Source organism: Protopterus annectens, chromosome 7.part1 (assembly GCF_019279795.1).
Source record: "Protopterus annectens isolate FY-2018-M chromosome 7.part1, PAN1.0, whole genome shotgun sequence".
NCBI classification, from domain to species: domain Eukaryota; kingdom Metazoa; phylum Chordata; order Ceratodontiformes; family Protopteridae; genus Protopterus; species Protopterus annectens.
The window spans coordinates 29,340,858-29,361,644 of record NC_056740.1 but is presented as its reverse complement, the minus strand read 5'-3'; the positions used below and the strand labels follow the sequence as shown (position 1 = coordinate 29,361,644).

Genomic DNA, 20,787 nt, shown 5'->3' with positions numbered 1-20,787 from the left:
TCCTTGACTCAAATCTTGTTCATACAAACATCCTGAATCGCTGTCTCAATGCTTTGTCATGTCTACACCAGCTGCCTCAGCGTAAAAAGTGCAAGAAATAAGAAAGCATCAGGAATATTTACAGTATAGGATAACTGTCAATTGTACTAATCCTGGTTAACTATAAGGAGTGTACACAGCTAGAGGAAGATGCAGTAAACAAACATTCCTACAAAAATCATGGGGATTCCCACTGACAGTGATAGCAGGACTTAAAAACTTTAAAAATACAGAATTTAGTTTATTTGGCCCCTTTTGGCCATTTGCTAGCCAAGTACGATCAACCCTCTCTCAATCTCCCTTCTCACCTCTGATTGCACCTGATTTACCTGCATCCTTCTGTAACACCTGCCTCTGAAATCTAAACGCAAGAAAGTTTCCTTATTTTCTGTATTCAATAAGTCGTCCCTTCCTCTTTAATATCTGCATAAATAACCTACACACTACAACCAAGCATGACAGCTCATCTGTTTAACCTCAAGTCTTTAAATCCATCAAGAATTTACCAAAGAATCCTTCTCCTTCCTCTATCAAGTTACGGTTAGCACCCTCAAAGAAAACCAAGTTGGTGCTATTCTGTCTAAATCTCAGATCACCAAGAAATCTTTCATGTTGCATCAACACCACTAAAATAGATACATTAAGCACCAAGTTACTACGGATTACAATCTATAACTTAAAATTAAATCAACATATCCTTCATGTTATTAAAAAAATACATACATATACACTTGGCTTCCTCAACAGAGCATGACACGCTCTCTCCCAAAATACCAGAAAAACTATTGCCTCATCCTGTCTTCTACCATTACTCCTTTATGCATTCCCAATTCTTATCAAACTGAATTCTGCCCATAACACAAAACTCTATGCATTTTATAACCAGATAGGAAAGGTTGACTGTGAATTTGGCTATCGAACCCATCACTGTCTGGCCCTACAAAAGCTAAACTGGTTAGAAATAGCACCTAACCTATATAACTGCTCACAGCATACAATCTAAATCTATAATCAGAGCAATTTCCATCCCTAAGCAATATTCTCTATATTCTCTACCACTACTCACAAACAAGGGATCTATGTTCTGGCAGTAAATTTCTCCTTACCACCACCAAGTCAAACATTACAGCAGGCGACTCATGCTTCGGCTGTGTTGCCAAGCTTTGGAATACCAACCCAATACAGGTTAGATAAGTAATTGAAAAGCCTTCAAAATGGAACTAGAACTTCACCTGCACAGCTCATGGTTATGCTACTGCTTATTAACACCAGGCTACTAAATAGAAAACCTATCGCACTTCACCTTAGTTAATCCTATACAAAACACTTCCCCTGTTTTTCATCTCTCTCTCATCTTATTCATTCAATATTTTTCATCTCTCTTTTTTCACCCTATTTACTCAATCTAACTCCTATACACTAAGCAGAATCTCTTCCTCCTTATTAATCCATCTTCCATTCCAAGAACCCATCTTTCTCATACATCCATCATTATTCAGTTCAGGTTGTAACTCAAAGCAGAGATTAATCTATGCTTTATTTAATGGACTATCTTAGCCCATGCTATTAAATCTATGATTGTTCTACATCAGGGGGGTCAGCAACCTTTTAGTAGTGTAACGTAAGGTTGCAAAGTCAGTCAGTCTGACCAAATTTCCAGGAATGCCAAGCGATTATTAAAAAAGTCTTTTCTATCACACTGAAGCACATTAATCATGTATTTGAAACATTACAAGTTAAATAACTGTTCTCCTCTTGTTGAGTATTCAGTATTTTAATATACATAGGAACAAATACTAAAACTATGTTTTATTTAAGTTCTGAACACATTTTGAACATTTTTAAATTGTCAACTATATATTTTAAGACAAAGTCCAATTATTTGGAAGAACAAAACTATTAAATAAAATAAATCAAATATAAAATACTAACATTTTTAATATGAGTAATCATTGATTACTGATTTTTGCCTCATATTTTTGGTCCATTTTTCTAAAAATTGAGGTTTTCTGGCCAATTAGTGGTAAATCTTTAAAGACTGAAGTTAGGAAAATAATGACAAACATTTGAGTTTTATACTTCATACCCTTCAGAAAATTCATGCTAATGCAAAACTTGTTATTCTATCAACATTCTAAGTTTGTAAGAGCAATACTTAAAAATTGTCCCTATTTTATGCCTTTCTCCAGATTTCTAGTTCTAAGGTTGAAACCTATGCTTACAATCACTCTCTCTCACACACACACACACACACACACACACACACACACACACACAGTTGCTTCTGCTTTCATACACGCATTCACCCACTCTGATCGTTCACCCACACAGTCTCTTCATCTTTCAAACATGCATTTATTCACTCACTCTGATCACACACCCACACAGTCTCTTCCTCTTTCATGCATTCATTCACTCACTGCAATCGCACACCCACACAGTCTCTTCCTCTTTCATGCATGCATTCACTCACTCCATTCGCAAATCCACACAGTCTCTTCATCTTTCATGCATGCATTCACTCACTCTCCGATCTCACACACACACGCAGTCAGCATGCTATTGAAAATCCCTCAGTGTGCCACAGGTTGCTGACCCCTGTTCTACATCTAATATTGTGTGCTATTTTATGCATTACTTATCTAGTTATGTCTTCTGTTTGTAACAGCATCTACAAAGAGTGAAATACCCATTGTAATTCTTGTAATCTTCCTGTTGGATTCAGTCTTAACTACTGTAAAAATTTTGGGGAGCTTTTTCTCCCTGGGCAACTGCTGAAAAGTTTTCCCCCCGTTGGACTTTCCCATTAAACAAATGGGAATAAATATATTTTCTAATAGACCACTTGCTGCTGGATGGCTCAAGTTCAGCATACTGTTTACTGACAAAACAGTAAACAAGGAATCAAATAAACAAGCATAACATGAAATAAAATAGAAAAGTACAAGCCTGCAATTCACTAAAACAAGAGGAAGGGAGATGCAATAAGTAAGCAATATACTGCCTAAAAATAAATTAAAAGGTAATTTAAGAGATCTTTTAAAGCCAGAGAGAACTGTGACTTCCAGGAATGACCCATGCAGAAAGACCCAAAGCTGCAGACCCTGAAAAAGAAAAACAGTGACTCCCAGAGGACTGCATTTTGGGAACAGCCAGCATCCCCTTGTTCACAAGGTTTAAAGCAAGGGCAGAAGAGTACACTACACGCAGAGAACAAAGGCAACTATAGGCTACAATCCACATGGAAAGGCTTGCTTTGCAACTACTTTCCCCCATTCAATCCAAAAACGGGAGGAGACAAATACCTGCCCTAGCTTACTGAGATCATGAACCTGATTCAGGCAGAACCCGAGCTGGTAGGACCCATGAAAGGTGTGAAGGGGTCATTCTTTCATAGTTTCTGCTCCTGAAAAAAAAAAGGTAAAGAAAGGATTGGTTTAAGGACAATTCTAACAAAGAAGTTGCGTACTTACCATAATGTTCCATCTGTGTTATCGATTTTCATCTATCCTTGACCTTTGGGTACTCGGTTCTGATCCTCTGAACTGGCTCGGCCATTTCACAGCTCATGTCAGTCAAAAACTCTCGAGCTAAGACTCTACACACAATACCCCTCTCCATATTACCTCAGAGTTTGCAGCCACACAGAAAGACAAAGGAATTTACAACCAAAAGAAGAAGCAATGTTCAAGGTCAAACCTGGTAAAGTTACCAGGACAAGCATCCGATCATCCGAAAAGTCAACAGGAGGAGGAAGGAGGGTGGGGTGCTAAGGATAGATCAAGATCGACAACACAGATGGAATGTTATGGCAAGTACATAATTTCTTTATCTGATGTGGTCAAACTTCATCTATCCTTGACCTTTGGGATACAGTCCACAGCTACTTTAAGGTCCTGGGTGGCCTTATGGAAGGACATTCTTGAAAACCATAGAACCAAAGGAAACTCTTCCCGTGGAGACCAGATCCAATTTGTAATGAGTGATAAAGGTATGTGGAGTAGTCCATGCTGCTACTGCAAATATATCATCCATGGCAGCCTTGGAATGGAAAACAGCTGACGTGGCTATTGACCTGGTGGAATGCACTATCACATGTGCAGATAACTTGAGATTTTTGTTATATAAAAGTAATACAGTTTCTTAGGCATTTGACAAGTTAACTTTTGAAACAGATTTTCTCAAGAGTTGGACTGGAAAAAGATACAAAAATTGGTCCGATTTTCTAGATTCTTTAGTACTGCTGGGGAACAAATGTAATTGTGAAACCCAGCAACTGTAAGCAATATTCACCTTTGCTGGAAAAATTGGGAAAGAAAACGGGCAAGTCAATAGTTTGATTAATACTGAATTCTGAGACCACCTTAGGAAGAAAAATGTGTTGGTTCTTATTGAAACTCTATCCTTATGAAAAAACAAATATGGGGGTATTGAACATAAAGTTTGAATCTTAGAAATTCTTGTGGCAGAGGTAATGGCTATCAGAAAAACAGTTTTCCATGACAGAAATTTCATGTGACATGTCGCTGCTGGCTCAAAGGGGGAGAGCACCAAAGAAACAAGGTCAGATCCCAAGGGGCTAGAGGGTCTTTAAAATGGAGGTTTTAATCCCAAAACTCCTTTTAGAAGCACTTTACATAATATGTGGAAAATTTGTGAATGGTCTTTGAAGCCATTATGGAAATTATAAATGGCAGCTAACTGGACCTTAATTGTGGAAGCAGCAGCTCCTTGATCAAAAAGTATGGCTAAAAATTAAAAACTTTCTCCACCAGTGCAGAGAAGGGGTTAAGACCATTATTGTATGCTCAAATCAAAAATCTCTTTCACCTGCTACAAGAGAGTTTCCTGGTGGATGGTCTATGGGAAGCCATTAGAATTTTTTGAACTGGGGAAGGCAAATTATTTTGCCTCGCAACTAGTGGAATTGGAGGAACCAAGCTGCAAGCTTGAGGTTTTAAAGGTTGGGATGCACCAGTCCCTGTGGGTGAGACAACAGGTCTGGAACTGGGTCCAGAATCCATGGACAGTGAATTAGGTGAGGCCATGGGAAGGGGAACCAAACATGCCGAAGCCAGAAGAGTGCAATCAGGATCAGTTTGCTTCTCAAACTGCTTGCTTTCTTCAAAAAGAGTAGAACGAGAGGGAAGAGGGAAGGCACAGAGTTGACCAGAGGGCCAGTTGAGAAGAAGAGCATCTCTCAGGGACTCCCCTTAAGGGGGGATTACGGCAAAGTAGCTGCTGCATTTGTTGTTCATGGGTGATGCAGAAAGGTTGCAGCAAGGCTGGCCCCAGCGATGAAAAATTTACTTTGTCACTGAGATTGAGAGACCACTCGTGAGGCAGGAGACTGTATCTGCTCAATTTGTTTACTATCATGTTTGAGCTTCTTGGGGATGTGCATTGCTAATAGAAAGCGGATGGAGGATATCATCCATTGCCACATTCAGTGATTCCCGACACAGGGGATAAGGCTTGCTCACACCCTGCTTGTTGAATTACCATACCACCAACATGTTGTCTGATTGAATTGCAACGGTTCTCGGAGGACAGATTGAAAGGCTTGTAACAATAAAAGCACTTCCCTCCATTCCAGAACATTGATATGCAGGTTGGCCTCTATCTGGGACCAAGTGCCTTGGACTGTTCTTCCAGAAAATGCCCTCCACCCCACCTGGGAGGCGTCCATGGTCACTATGGCCTTGGGCTGAAGGGGAACGATGGGACAACCCAAAAGAATTTCCTCGGACTCCATCCACCAGGACAAGTCCTTCTTGCATTGACTGGTGATAAGAACTGGGTATGTCATTGGATGGGTTAGAATGGATCCTAGAATCCACTGCAGCAGCCGCATGTGGAATCTCACTAGTGGAACCAAGGTAATGGTTGCTGCCATGGACCCTAAAGCTTGGAGGACTAGAAGTGCAGGAACTTTGTCTTTGGACAGAATGGGTTGCACCTGGGATTTTATCTTCTGTAGCTTGTGAAGAGGAAGGGAAGCTATGCAAGAGATGGTATTCAGACAAGCTCCTATGAACTCTAGATCCTGAGTGGGACTTGGCTGAGATTTTGATTGATTCACTGTGATGCCGAGATGAGCAAACAGGTGCAGAATGAAGTTTGTTGCTTGAAACAGTAGATGTCTGGTGGTAGTAGTGATGAGCCAGTATAGATAAGGAAACACCCAGAATCCGTGCAGTCCCAAGTGAGCTGCAACTGCTGTCAGACATTTAGTGAACACCTCGAGGGCCGTGGACAGACCAAAGGGCAGCACTCTGAACTGAAAGTGACTGGCTCCTAGCCAAAAGCAGAGGAACCTTCTGAAGGGTTTGCCCATTTTATGTGGTAATACGCATCTTGAAGGTCTATGGAGCACATCCAAATCATGTTCCCCTAGAAAGGGAAGCATAGACTGAACTGTAACCACCCAGAATTTTGTTTGCTGAAAAAATTTGTTTAAAAGGCTGAGATCCAGGACTGGTCTCAAGTCCACAGTATTTTTGGCATCAAAAAGAACCTTGAGTAAAATCCAGATCCTATCTGGTCTGGTGAGACTTCTTGGATAACTGTTTTCTAGCAGCTGTTGAATCTCTAAGGCTGCTTGGCCCCTCTGATTGGGTGGAACATGTGGAAGTCTTCATTTTGATCTTGGAAAAAGACCGGCATTAATCATCTGCAACCAAGCATCTGAAGTTATTTGTCACCAGGTTGTTGACTGCAGCAAAAATCTGCCCCCGACTGGTTCCAGAGGTAAGCAATCGGGCCCCCTTTCAGCAACACTGGTAGGGTTGCCCAGAGAAAATCTCTAGACTCCTAATTTTGTGGGCCACCTCTGCTTCGGGGTCAGTGCTTCCCATTAGAGCTCCCCCCTCCGCCTTGAGGGGAGCCTCCACCATGTGTGTCCTGAAAAGGCCCTTGGGATTTTCTGAACCACATCTTTCTGCTCCTCTTATTCCTAGAGTAGGACCACTGGGGAGCAGAAAAATGTATGCCTACTGCAGATAAGTCTTGCCATCCTTCTCACACCTGGCTAGAGTTTTTTTTTTTTTACTTTTGGGCTGAATAAAGAGAATCTGTCAAAAGGAGCACTAATGAAGAAAAACTTGACTGGCTCCACAAACTCACACAGGCACATCCAGGAGTGCAATCTTATGGTAACGCCTGAACCATCTGACCTGGTTGTCCCTTCGGCTGCATGCACAATGAGCCTCATGGATGAGTTGGACATGGACTCCAGGGTGGATAGCTGAGAGGCCACTTTGTCCTGGACCTCCTCAGACACAGCTCCTTGACCAGGTCCCTCTGGATCCTAGTGAAATGTGCCAAAAAATTCAAACACCTTAACGCAAAGGTTGATGAAGCATATACCCATTTTCAGAATCTGTCAATCTCCCTGGACTCTCAACTGGGGGGAATGAACAGAGGATCTCCTCAGCTAGCTCCTTTTTGGTGGTTGCCACCACTACCACAATGGCATATACGGCTCTTTTGTCCAGTGCTGGTGGTCCTTAGGCGCAGATAGTATTTTGGCAGGTCTCCGGGGAATTGGTTCTACAGAATCAGGAGCCTTCCAAGCCCACTGACCAATCAATTTAATGAGATCATCAGAGGAAGGAGTTGCCCAAGAAGTAGCTGGGCGAGCACCGAAGGCTTGCAAGTACACTGACTCCTCCTTGGTCTTCCAGTTACCCCTCTGCTTGAGGATCTCTAGGATGTCTCCAAAAGACACGTTTTCCGGGAGTGACTGCAATGACGAACTCATCATCGAAGGGTCTTCCATGACCAATTCCTCGAGGGAATTTAAGTGTTTCCTCTTACACTTTTTATTCTAGGGAGGCTCCTCAGTGGGAATTTCTGAGGACTCAGAAGAACAGGGGCCCTTTGCAGGGGGATCTTGCAGCCTTGGTGCTTGCTGTCCAGGAGGCATGGAGGTTGGTGGCAGCTATGGGAAGGAGGTGTCTGGGAATAACACTCCTTCACAAAAGGGGCCAGATGAGAGCCTTCAGTGGTCAATGCCCTCTCAACTGCCTGGAAGGCAGGCCCCTCAAAGAATGATGGGAGTCCGGAACAGAGGTCACACCCCACTCCGAGAGACCTTCCTCCAAAGCAGGAGCCGAGGAAGAGCCCACAGCTGCTGGGGTTCCCAGAGTTAAGGATGACTCTGAATAAAAGGCAGGAGCTGATCCGAAACCCTTTGACCGTGGAGGTTAGATGAGGAAGATTTGGTGGAGTCCTAGGAGAAAACGACCAGAGGGTAGAGGGGTCTGGGAGGAGACAAAGACCCCTGACCATTAGTAGCTGATCCACCTGGCCAGCTTCCAAAACATACGAGCACTTTCCACACAGCCGAGGCATTAGACCACTCACGCTGAGCTTACGGAAAGACTGGTTTGGGTGCCAAGCCCTTCAAAGCCTTCATGCCAACTGACAGAGGGGCTAAGCCCTGAGAGGACATTGCTAGGAAATGCAAAAAAAAAAAAAAAAACCCACAAATTTCACTAAAACAAAAACAAAAAAAAAAAAAAATGAGAAGGATGGAGGGAGTGGCTATTGAAGCAGTGATCAATCAAGCATCTGCTGTTATGGTTAAGCTTACTTATACAACTGTACTCTGTTCTTCATAATCATCACTGCTGCAACAGCAGTGATTATGAAAAGGGGAATGGGTCCAGGAACCCACGGAGAAAAGTCTTAGCAAAGTCTGTCCTAGACCTGCAAAAGGAATCTGGTTTACAGTGTTTTGTACAACTATGCACAGAGGATCAAGCTGGTGCAACTAGAAACGTCTGTAGTTCAACTCTTTCCAAAAAGAAGCACAAAGCCAAGGCCCTGGTAGTGTGTGCATTAACCCTGTCTAGAATAGTGAGAACAACAAAAGGTAACAAACCTGAGACAACCATTTGGAATCACACTGATTTGACACAGGCGGTCCCTTCTTTCTCAAGAAATGAAATGAACTGAACAGAAATTATGAAACATTTTTTCCTGTCAAGACAGTACTGGAGTTGTCAGTGGGCATCCAAAGTATGAAGTACCCTTTCTCCCTCATTCTTAGGTTCAGGAAAAAACACAGGGAGATCGATAGTTAGGCTTAAAGTAAACTCAGATACCACTTTAGGCATAAAAGGAGAAATACCTCCCAAAGAAATGTCATCTTTTGGGAAAATAAGAAGATTGAACCACTATAAGAGCTTGCAACTCCTATACACTTTTTGTAGAGGTGACAGCAATCAGTAAAACTGTTTTCCATGTCAAGAACCTCAAGTCAAAAGGAGCAACTGTTAGCTTCTCTAATGCAAAATTAAGATCCTAAGGAGGAGGCACCAGTTTTTTTGGAGGCTTCTTACATAGCACTCATTTCAAAAACACTTTTACATGAAAATGCATTGAAAGAGGGCAATCAATGGACAGACATGCTGAAATAGCTGACAAATAAACCTTGATAAGGGGAATAGGACAAGTCACAGGATGGTAACTCACACAAATACTGTAAAACTAGAGAAACACTAGCCATAAATAGGTGCTGGTTACTTTGCTGACACCAACTATAAAAACCCTTTCCATTTGTTTACATATGATTCTTTAGTAGCAAGCTTTCTTGCCTCCATCAGTACCTACTAAATGTCCTTAGTAAACAGATACCTAAAAGCTATTAAGACCTCATCGTACAGGCAGTCAGGTATAGTTGTTTGAGGTTGGGATATAACAAACACTTCTGTTCTTGTATGGTTAATTCATGTATGTGAGGAATCTTGTGGTAATTACCCATGGCTACTTCCAAAAGAAGGTAGAACCACTGTTGTCACAATGATCTTCGGGGATTCCTTCTGAATCTTCAGAAGTACCTGGGATATCAGTAGAAAAACACACAGGAACTTTCCCATCCATGGAAAACAAAAGGCATCTGCCTACCAGGTCTGCCTAACATACAAAGATATGTCAAACCACAGCTGTTGGACATGCTCCACTTAAAGAAATCCCAATCCCTCCAACCTACACGCTCTAGGGACCTAAACCTTGTCACCACAATAAACGGAACATGCTGGAGGGATAGATTCCTGTCCCAGAGACTTCCCATACTCTGGAACAAACTACCTATCTATATCAAACAAAGCTCCTCATTAGCACTCTTCAAAAAAAATCTTGGTGACTGGAAGAGAGATAGGAAATTCACCCCGGGGATCACATCTGTGGCTCTGCTTGACAGGGACACAGGAAACAATGGCTGGCAAGCCAATCGCAGCATGCCGTCATTTGTCTAAGGCAGGTCAGCTCGGACTCAAGTTTCAGTGGGGGAGAGGTGGAGAACGGGTAGGGACAGGATAGGTAGGAGGGCTGAGGTGGGCTGGTCTGTCCAGGGGAAGGGTTGAAAAGGCTAGGAACAAAGCAAATCAGTCTTTTCAACCTCTACCTTGGCAGCTTGTTTGATCAGCTTATCTGTGGATTACTGGTGTGTGTTTGAACTACGTGTGGGATCTAAGAACAAGGTAGGGGCCTTTTTGTTTGTTTTTGATTTGATCACAGGATTTAGTGGAATTTGTCTATTAATAGACATTTTGATTACTTAATAGTGTAGGATGCTTAAGGTGTCATGTTTAAAGGCATGCAAACAGCTGGTTAAGTGGGGCTAAGGTTGAATTAAATTGGTGTGTTATAATTGAGGTTAGTTTTGCAGGCCTATATTTTGGTGCTAGAAGCAGGTTAGTAACAAAGAGTGTACCTGGAAAGTATAAAGTGAAATTAGAAGACCAAAAAAAAGGTCTAAGTAGTTTTAACCAAGGGTTTGGCTTGACTGAATTAAAGCATGGTCAAATTAAAAATATTAAAGGTAGGGCTTGTGAGCTGAGGCCTGCAGCTAGCTACATGGCAGGGCTTGTGAGCTGAGGCCTACTGCTAGCCACATGGTTGGGCTTGTAAACTGAGGCCTGCAACTAGCAACATGGCAGGGCTTGTGAGCTGAGGCCTGCAGCTAACCACATGGCAGGGCTTCTAAACTGAGGCTGTTGTTAGCAGCACAAGTAGAATACTTGTTTTTGATGCAAAAGGCTGTGGGTTCTGCTCCCAAAGTAGGTAGTTGGTTTACTGTACTGTACTTTTAAGAGGAAGCCAGTGGTTAGCTGCATGGCAGGACTTGAGAGCTGAGGCCTGCAGTTAGCCATATGGCAGGGCTTGTGACCTAAGACTGGGCTTGTGAGCTGAGGCGGTTAGCAGCACAAGTAGAATACTTGTTTTTGATGCAGTTAGCTGTGGGTTTTCTTCCACTGTATGTAGATGGTTTGCGGATACCATACTGTATTGCACTTTTAAAGGAAAGCCTGCAGTTAGCCACATGGCACGGCTTGTTGACTGGAGCGGCCCTAGGTCAACTGGTGCCCTAGGCAAAAGGGCTCCATGGCGCCCCCCACCACATTACCTGGTGCCCCCATCCTGGTCTACCTATACCAAATAAATACTGGAAAAGCACCCCTGCTAGACCGGCACCCTAGGCGGCTGCCTAGTTGGCCTATGCCTAAGGCCGGCTATGCTTGTTGCAATTAGCTACATGGCAGGGCCTGGCAACTGAGGCCTGCAGTTAGCCACATGGCAAGGTCTGGAAACTGAAGCCTGCAGGTAGCCACTTGGGGCCAGGCCTGTGAACTGAGGCCTATAGGTAAGCCCCATGGCAGGGCCTGGGGAGCTGAGGCTGGAAAGTAGCCATAGGCAGAGCATTTGGAAAGGATCAGAAACAGCCAAGGGCAGTTTGCCTTAAACTATTTTATTTACATGGGACAACAATTTTATATCAGAGAAAAGGCTAGTTATGTTATTGTTGATGTTTAAAGACACTTTGGTTTAAGAACATGTAGGCAGATTGCTTAAGTTACTATTTGATGTAATGGCTTTAGTTTGTGTAATTTTTTTAACAAATCAGTCAGATTTTTGAAATGCCTGGAGATTAGGTTACAAACAGGCTAGAGGGTAAAATAAAATATGTACTTGAAGGTATCAGACTAAATTTAAATGACAGAATAGGTTTAAATTAATACTTCAAGTAGGGTTTACTATGGGATTAAGGCTCACTTAAGGCATGAAACAAAGGCACACATGCCTAAGTGTGGTCTGGGGTTTAGGGATGAGATGCAAAAGGTTTTAGCAATAGCTGAAATTGTTTTTCTTGGTAATCTAGCAAACAATAGTGGTGGCCTGCAATTAATTAGATGGCTGGGGGTCAGTGAAGAATCACATGGCAAGGCTAGGGAGTTGGGGCCAGCTTGTATGCTTAATACAACATAAATAATGTTTGGTTCACTAACTTGTTGTGCTTAATGGAAATAAATTATGTCTTAGTTTATTTCTTAGCAAATGAAATGAAATTAATAAGAATAATCCTACATAATTCAGCTGAGTGGGTCATTAAAGTTAATCTAGGTCTTTTGGAATTTACAGCCATTTGCAGGTTGTAAATGAGTACATTGGGTAATTGTGGATAGAAAGGTTTGGCAAAAAGTGGAATCTCTTTTGTTCAGGGCCGCAAAGCCAATGCTTATATTTGATAACCCTGCAGATTTATTTGTTGTTTATTTTCCCTGCTAACTAACACATTACGAAACCTTGGTGGGGTAAAGAGCAGTTGGTTGGCTGGGATTCTGTGGCTAAGTAACAGAATATTGTAACCATTTCAATTTTAGTGGTGTTACTTTCTTTAAGGAAGTAGAAAAAGAAGAAGGGCAGAAAGGTGGGGGGAGGTAATGGGTCAGTGCAGAAAGGTAGGGGGAGGTAATGGGTCAGTGCACAGAATTTCTTCAGGAAAGGCTGAAATATTTCATATGAGGTCAAAGTTTTAAATTGTTGGTAACATTTAGCTGGGTTTTTAGTTATCGCTGCAAAGTGGCTTGGTGGAACAGAAAACATATTTAAAGCATTTTCCTGTTTGAGAAAGCAGAATTATTTGTAAATGGGCAAAAAGTTTCATTTTAGCTGCTAATTCAAGCTAAGATCTTAACCCATGGCTGTAAAGTTTGCAAGAGAATAAAAACTAGCTTGTATTTGCTGCAAGCAGAGGGTTTTTCTCATCCCCCACTTCCTGCAATGTAATTAGATTTTGAACACATCACATAACGCTATGCACTTACAAAGGAAAGAGGGGGAAGTTTTATGGCATTCCACTTACACTTCTTGGGAGGAATGCTTTAAAGCCTTAGTATAACCTTTGTAATTTTGGGGCACTGTAAAGGCCCTTGAGTCACAAAACTTCCTTACAGTCAACTTTGTTAGCTCACATATTTTGCAAGTTGATAGATGTGCAAATGCACAGTCTTGCCTTTAGATATTCACATCAGTTGGGTGACAAGAATTCAGCAATACAAACAAAAAAGCTTAGTCCGATAGAAAGAGGTAAATGATAATTTTGAGTACCCCAGAATTATTTAGAAATCTGGAGGCATGTGAAGATGTTAATAACAAAAATAAAATGAAACCCACTTCAAAACTTTACTAAAAGCGCACCTAAAAATATGCTGGCTATGCCCTTGCAACTCCCACTCTAATATCACCCACCCCATCCAACCACTACCTTTCTTTCCATTTCACTAACTACACCTTGATTATAGCAAGCTCAGATGCTCATAAGCATAGTACTTATTATACAGCAGGAACTTCTTATTGTAACATTTGTTAATGTCTGTTATGTACTTAACAGATAGATTCGAGTTGTCTACTGATGTACTATGTTCTTCATCTGTAAATATGTTGTAAGTAATTGCTATGTAAATTGTTAATCGCTATGTAATCCAGTGTAACTACTGTCTGTTTGTTTTAACTGTGGAGCTTTTCTCCCCGGGCCTCTGCTGAAAATGGACCTACGTCCAGTCAGACACTCCCGGTCAACAAATATAAATAAATTAAAAAAATTAAATTAATAAAATATTAATAACACTCCAATCTGTTTAATAAAATAATATTCCAAAATAATATTAACACCAATGATGATGATAATAATAATAATAATAATAATAATAATATAATTTATCTATGGTGATAGCCAGAAGGTCCTTTGTCATTAGATAAAGGTTGCAGCATTCCTTTCTACTTCATGGTTTAAGAATTTTGGGCAAAACCAAATAAATTTGTAAGCATTAATGAAATTCACTTAGAAAGTTATTAGAGGACCATAGATGTTGTGACGGTATGCATGTTCTGAGTATTAAAAAAAAAAAAAACTAAGAATTCACTTTGGGTGTTGACTGTGGTAGTTTACATGGTGTTATTATGCAGTGTCATCATGCAGGATATATGGTTTAGCTTGCTGTGTAGTAAATTGCTACTCAGTGACAGCGTTTTAAGATAGACTCAACATCTTTGAATCATTTTGCATTATCCTGCAGATATCTATTTTGAGATATTCAGGAAGATGGGTCAGGGCTACATACACTGACGACCTTCCCTCACCTTTTTCTTAGCAACCAGATGTATAAATGTTGGCACGAAACAAAGTGGTTAAACCAAATAAATGACATTTCAGGTTTATGGTAGCAGATATGTAGTCAAGCAAACCCAAATGCTGCTGATATATAAATACAAGGATCAATTATATAAAAAGTGCACGTGGGTGCGTGTGTACACACATGTATATGTGTGTATGTGTATGTGTGTATGCATGTATGTATATATATATATATATATATATATATATATATACATATATATATATGTGTGTGTGTGTGTGTGTGTGCGTGTGTATTTGCATAGGTGTACGGATGTATGTATGTGTGTGTGTGTACACACACACACACATATATATATATATATATATATATATATATATATATATGTGAGTATCTATGTGTATATAGGTGTGTGTATGATATATATGTATGTGTGTGTAAAAGTACAGAGGTGTGTGTGTGTGTGTATATATATATATATATATATATATATGTATATGTATGCATATGTTTATATGTATTATACATTTGCAATATATGTATAGATATAAGTATGAATATGGTGTGGGTGCGTGTATAGTATATATGGGTGCCTAATATGTGTACCTATATGTATGGATATTTCTGTATATGTATTTATATATGTATGCATATATTGTATAGCTTTGTGTTTATAAGTATGTATGTGTATATGTACATACATATGTGTATATGTATGTATACTTTATTTCGGTAAGTTAACTCACCTAGCCATTAATGGAATCAATTGCAATGTAAATTTAGGCATCAGTGCATAACATCCGGAAGAAACTGCGCGGCCAAGACATGTTTCATCTCTCAGCCCCCCCAGAATAAACTTTTGCATGCCACATCCCCTTTTAGGGGTACACAGGACCAAGAATTGGTGGGGCTGATAAACTTTGCAGGCAAAGTGACCTCTGTGGGGTATTCATTTATAAGGTATTTGGCTGCTAAAGGGTCTGGGTGCACAAGGCCACACCACAGGATTAGGGCCTCACCGGGCATGAAGGAGGATTTAGGGCAGCTGCGTTTCTTATTAGATTACAATGGGACAGCAATTTGGCAGGAGAGACGCAACCAACTACCGCTTCAGTGTTTACAGATGCAGCAAGGGGAACTAGCTTTTGGTGTTATTTTCAAGATCAGTGGTTCAGTGCGGCATGGCCAACTCAAGTGAAAAGTAGGTTTAAACATTTCAATTGCAGAGATAGAATTTTTCCTAGTAGTGGTTGCACTGGAAATATGGGGTGTGCAAATAAAAGACAGAGTAGGTTGGCTTTGCTCTGAGACTGTGGGTTCTATTCCCACAGTATATAGATGCATTGCTGACACTGTACTGTATTGTACTTTGGTTCAGTGCGGCATGGCCGACTCATGTGAAAAATAAGTTCTGCATTTCAATTACTGAAATGTAATTTTTTTCCAGTAGTGGTTGCATTGGAAATATGGGGTGTGCAAATTCCCTCTAACAACAATAGCATAGTACACAGTCAATAATCAGCTGGGGGGGAAGGGAGTGATAGGCAGGACGATGAGATATTTTACTTAAGTGTTTAACATTAAATGTCACAGTGAAGGCACAACACATTCAAGGCATTGATAACTCATTGGCAAATTCCTTTTCTCATTTGCAGTGGTCTCGTTTCTGGTTCTTGACTCCAAATGCAAATCCTTCTACGGTTCGAGTGCCGGATCATTTATGGGCTTTATGGGGAGATGAGAATGGTGGCTAATGTGTAACGCCCTCAGTGGAAATACAAGGGAAAGGTACAATAAATGCATACAGCAATTCTTGCAAACCAGATTATCCCAGAGGCCAAGTATGGCCAATTCCACCTTGCCAAGTCAGGGCTTACATTTTGGTAATGAAAGACAGGATGGACTTCTGGAAGGGCAAGAAGCACATTGTCAGCTCTGAATTGGTTTCATCAAGCCTTGGGTCTGAAGGATTTAGCTAACACATTTCAAGTGCGAACAATGTTTAAGGGCTGGGGGAAACAAACACCCAAGAGGCCTAATAAGAGGTACTCCATAGGTCCAGCGGTGTTACGTAAGCTGTGGCTTGTAGTTTCAAATGTTTGTTTTTCTTTTTATGAGGTAGCATTATTTAGGGCTGCTGTTCTGCTGGCTTTTTGTGGGGCATTTAGATGGTCTGAAATTATTCAACCAAACAAGAAGAAAGGTCAACGGACAGTTTTACCAGTGGCACATGTACACTTGTTGGGGGAGGACACTTGGGTTTATGTGGCTAAATCCAAAACGGATCAAGAAGGCAAAGGTCAGTGGGTAAGAGTGGTTACCCAAAGGGTTTGGTATGGGACATGACTAAAGTGCTACTAGAGTACCGCAACTATAGGGGTAGGTCAGATGGTCCATTCTTTTGTCATCAGCAAGGTGAACCTCTGACACAGTATCAGGTGACAGCAGTTTTAAAGGAAGCAATCAAGTTGAGTGGCCTAGACTCGGATAAATATACACTACATTCCTTTCGAATAGGTGCAGCCTCATTTGCACACGTAATGGAAGCTTCACAGACCGACATTAAGAAGATGGGCAGGTGGAAGTCCAATGCTTATAAAGGCTATGTAAGGTGTAAATGGTTTTAACTCTTTTCCTTTATATTTCAGCTCTCACATCTTTGGATCAGGAATACATCTGGATAATGGGTCATTCTTTCATTCGGAGACTCCTTCGCTTTGTCCACGGCAGGCAGGGCTTCTCCTTCCAAGGAGGAAAATGAGCTTCTTGCAAAGCAATTTGGTTTGGTGCATCAGGAATGCGGTGGCACCATCTCAGGGCAGTACTACAGCAAGCTGCAAGAAGCGATAAATCTCCTACTGCCATTTTATTGCACCTAGGGGGTAATGATATTTGTCAACATCCAATAAAAGAACTAATTGGTTTGATTGTACAAGAGGTATATTGCATGCATGAATGCTGGCCACAAGCTATTATCTGCTGGTTAGAAGTGGTACAGAGAAAGAAATGGAGGGGGGCTAGGTCCATTAAAGCTGTGAAGAGAATGAGGAGAATTAATAATTCTATGGATAAGGTGTTAAGGGACATTAACGGGTTGTAAATTCCTCACCCTGGCTTTCAGGTCTGGTGGCCAGACAGGTATGATGAGGATGGGGTTCATTTATCTGAAGAAGGTTTGGGGATTTTTTTATAAGGAATTGCAAGCTGGTTTAGCTTTGAAGGGCATTCACTTAGGATAGGTTGAGATGTGCTGCCGGAAGGGAGGAATATTCCTTCCTTCTGTGGCAGAAGACAGGAAAGGTAAGGGAGGCCAAGGTAAGTGGGGGAGGGGGGGGGTCACAGGACTCTTCAGCTGGACCTTCCACAGGCTAGACAGCCCCAAGGGATTGTTGCCAGGGGACTTACCAGCCCGGCAATGGCTCCTTGGCAGATTGTAAGGCGGCCCAGAGGAATTGTGATGAAATGTGAAATGAAAAAGCTGTTACGATGTGGGTATGTTGAATCAGAAGGGCTGGATATCGATGTGCTGTCTGTTGTCCTGTAGGTTTAGGGGAATGCTATGAAAGAAATAAAATGGCCTCCCTGACATTCCTGCCTTGCACACATCTCATAATAATTGGCTTCTATTTGAGTAAATGGCAATAAACACATGACTGCGGCCACTTAATCCATCTGAGGTCTGTGTGTGCTTTTTATTGAATATGCAGTTTGTGGCAACCCTGATTTGTGAAGCATAGAAATTTGATACATTTATTGTCAACGGTGCCAGGGAATGATAATGCTCTGAGCTGGTTTTTGGATATGGCTCAAAGGTTGATATGGACCATTAAATGAATTGAACACTATGTTAAATGTTTTCTAAAAGATCATTCTGTTGGCATCAATGGCAAGGTAAAATATTGGTTCACTAAACTTTATTAAAAGCAGGTAGAGCTGTACCAATCTCAAACAAATAATTTTCTTGGGTGGCGAAAGCCAGGGTACCTTTTTGGCTAGGCTTATATAGGCCCTGGGGCCAACAGCCTAGTACCTACCTATGAGTCCTGGAACAGATTTTTGCCAGCTGATTCTTTACAGGGAAGGCAAAAAAGTCTAAGTGAGGAATTCCCCACAGATGGATCAAATATCGGAAGACTTCTTGATCTAGTTTTCCATTCACGAGGGTCTGCCTCTGTCCTACTTCAGCTTGCCTGCCACACAAATTTGCTCTGATGGAATGAGATGCCTGTAGATTGTACACTAAATCTATATCTCATGCTGACATGGCTAGTCTGCATAGGCAGTTCTGAGAATGCAGCCGGGCAAATCTCAACACAGTACTAGTGGTAACAGCCTTGAAAGCAGTATCTACGTCATGAGCACACTTTAAACAATGGGTAACAGAAGAAACTAAACCACACAAAGCAGATTTTTCCTCAAGAGGAAACTGCAGCCAAAACATTTCTGATAACTTTTACAACATATCAGTATAAGCTTTTAGTGTACAAGTCTGACAAGTAAAAATTCTACAAAAAAAAAAAAAAAGTTGCAGAAGCATATACTTTTTCACCAAACTTAATAGCCTTACCATCCCTGTCGGAAGAAAAAGGATCAGAATTAACAAAATGCTTGGCAGCAGATAGATTAACTAAAGCTACAGCTGCTGGGTCAGGTCGGGGATTAATATATAAAAAACTTGCAAGACTGACAGACTTTTGCACATTTTATCTACTTTCTTAAGAGCGGCAGGTTGGCTATCAAGGAAACCATAGGCTGCGACAAACACATCCTCTAATGCTGTCAGCAATGGGAGGAAGGGGGAAAGTTCTGGGAACTCCAGTTGCAACAACTCATAGTATTTCTGAGGGACTGAGAAACTACAGTTTTCACCCACTAGCAGGGACACATTCTGGAAACAGTCTCAGAGAAAGTGAATCCCTCACAGGAAGATTCAGATACCAAAAACCTGCAACTGTCCCCTCACACTCCCCTACTGACACAAAATCTTGAACTTCAAGGAAAGAGTAATCCCCTCTTCTTTTACCAAAAATCACCTCATAAGAATGGCCAATAGCATGTACAAGACCCTGAATCAAGTCCGATATATTATTTCTGTCCAGAGAAACTGACACAGGACAAGTTATATTTTTAGTTTTCTGTCTCTTTTTGACAGGAAAACTGAGGCAAATAGACAAAGCATTGCCTGCAACAACTTCCCCAGGGTTGGGCACAACATTTTGGTTAAGCGAGGGCACATTCCTCATCCCTCCTCCCATAAACAAGCAAAGTCTCCCTTCCCTAACCACAGAGGGGACCCCAACAGCCACAGAGGGCATGACATACCCCCTCAGTCCATGGTGGCTATATGGACACAAAAGGGATCCAAGAAAAAAGATGAGTGGCCTGAGGAACCAGTTTTAGGTTCATAGGTAGATACTAGGCTATCTGCCCGAGAGCATTTATAAGCCTAGCCTGTAAGTGTCGGCTTTCGCCGACCCATAAATTAGTTAGTTATGCCTCTGTCAAACAGAGCCATAGACGTGATCCCCGGGGTGTACTTCTACTTCCCATCCACTTGTCAAGGTTCTTGAAAAGTAATATTGAGGTGCTCTGCCTAATGTAATTAAGGACTTTGTTCCAAAGCATGGGGAGTCTCTGACAGGAATCTCTCCCTCCAGCATGTTCTATTTATTGTAGTGTCGAGGTTTAGCTCACTGGAGCGTGTGGCTCATAGTGACTTGGATTTCTTTAGGTGGAGCATGTCCATCAATTCTGAGTTGAACATGGCTTTGTAGTTTAGGCAGAGATCACCTCCGAGCAAGCGGTATGCCACTGAGTTTTTTCAGTCTGGCTGCATATGGCATATGTTTAAGGCCTGTGATCCTCTTGGGGAGGTACTTCTGTGGTCTCTCCAGCTGTTGGCTGTATCTTGTGAGGTACATCCAAAAGGGGCATTGTACTCTATGATGGGTCTGATGAGTGACGAGTATAGGGGCACTATTACCTCTTTATCTCTAGATGCAAACCCTTTAGTAATTAGATGGGCTACATAGAAGGATTTCCTAACTACTTTGGCGATGTGATTGTCAAACGAGAGATTACTATCTACCAGAGTCCCCAGGTCTCTTATTACCTCTTCTGAATTATGGGGGCTGCCATCAATGTGGTAGTTCGTGGGTGTTTTGTTCTTCCCAAATGGAATGACACTGCATTTTTTGGCATTTAACTTGAGGCCATGACTTTGACACCATGTGTCAGTCTCGGTGAGGCCCTTCTGGAGAATGTCCATGTCTGCCGGAGTGTCAATTATGGTTCCCAGTTTGCAGTCATCAGCAAATTTGTTCAG

The 20,787-nt window shown here is 41.5% G+C and overlaps 1 protein-coding gene across 1 annotated transcript in view; it reads right to left on the bottom strand.

Annotated features, from left to right (window-relative positions):
* Positions 1 to 20,787, bottom strand: part of RUVBL1 (RuvB like AAA ATPase 1) — an 876,627-nt gene that overhangs the window by 226,931 nt on the left and 628,909 nt on the right. The gene's annotated exons all lie outside the window — the stretch shown is intronic.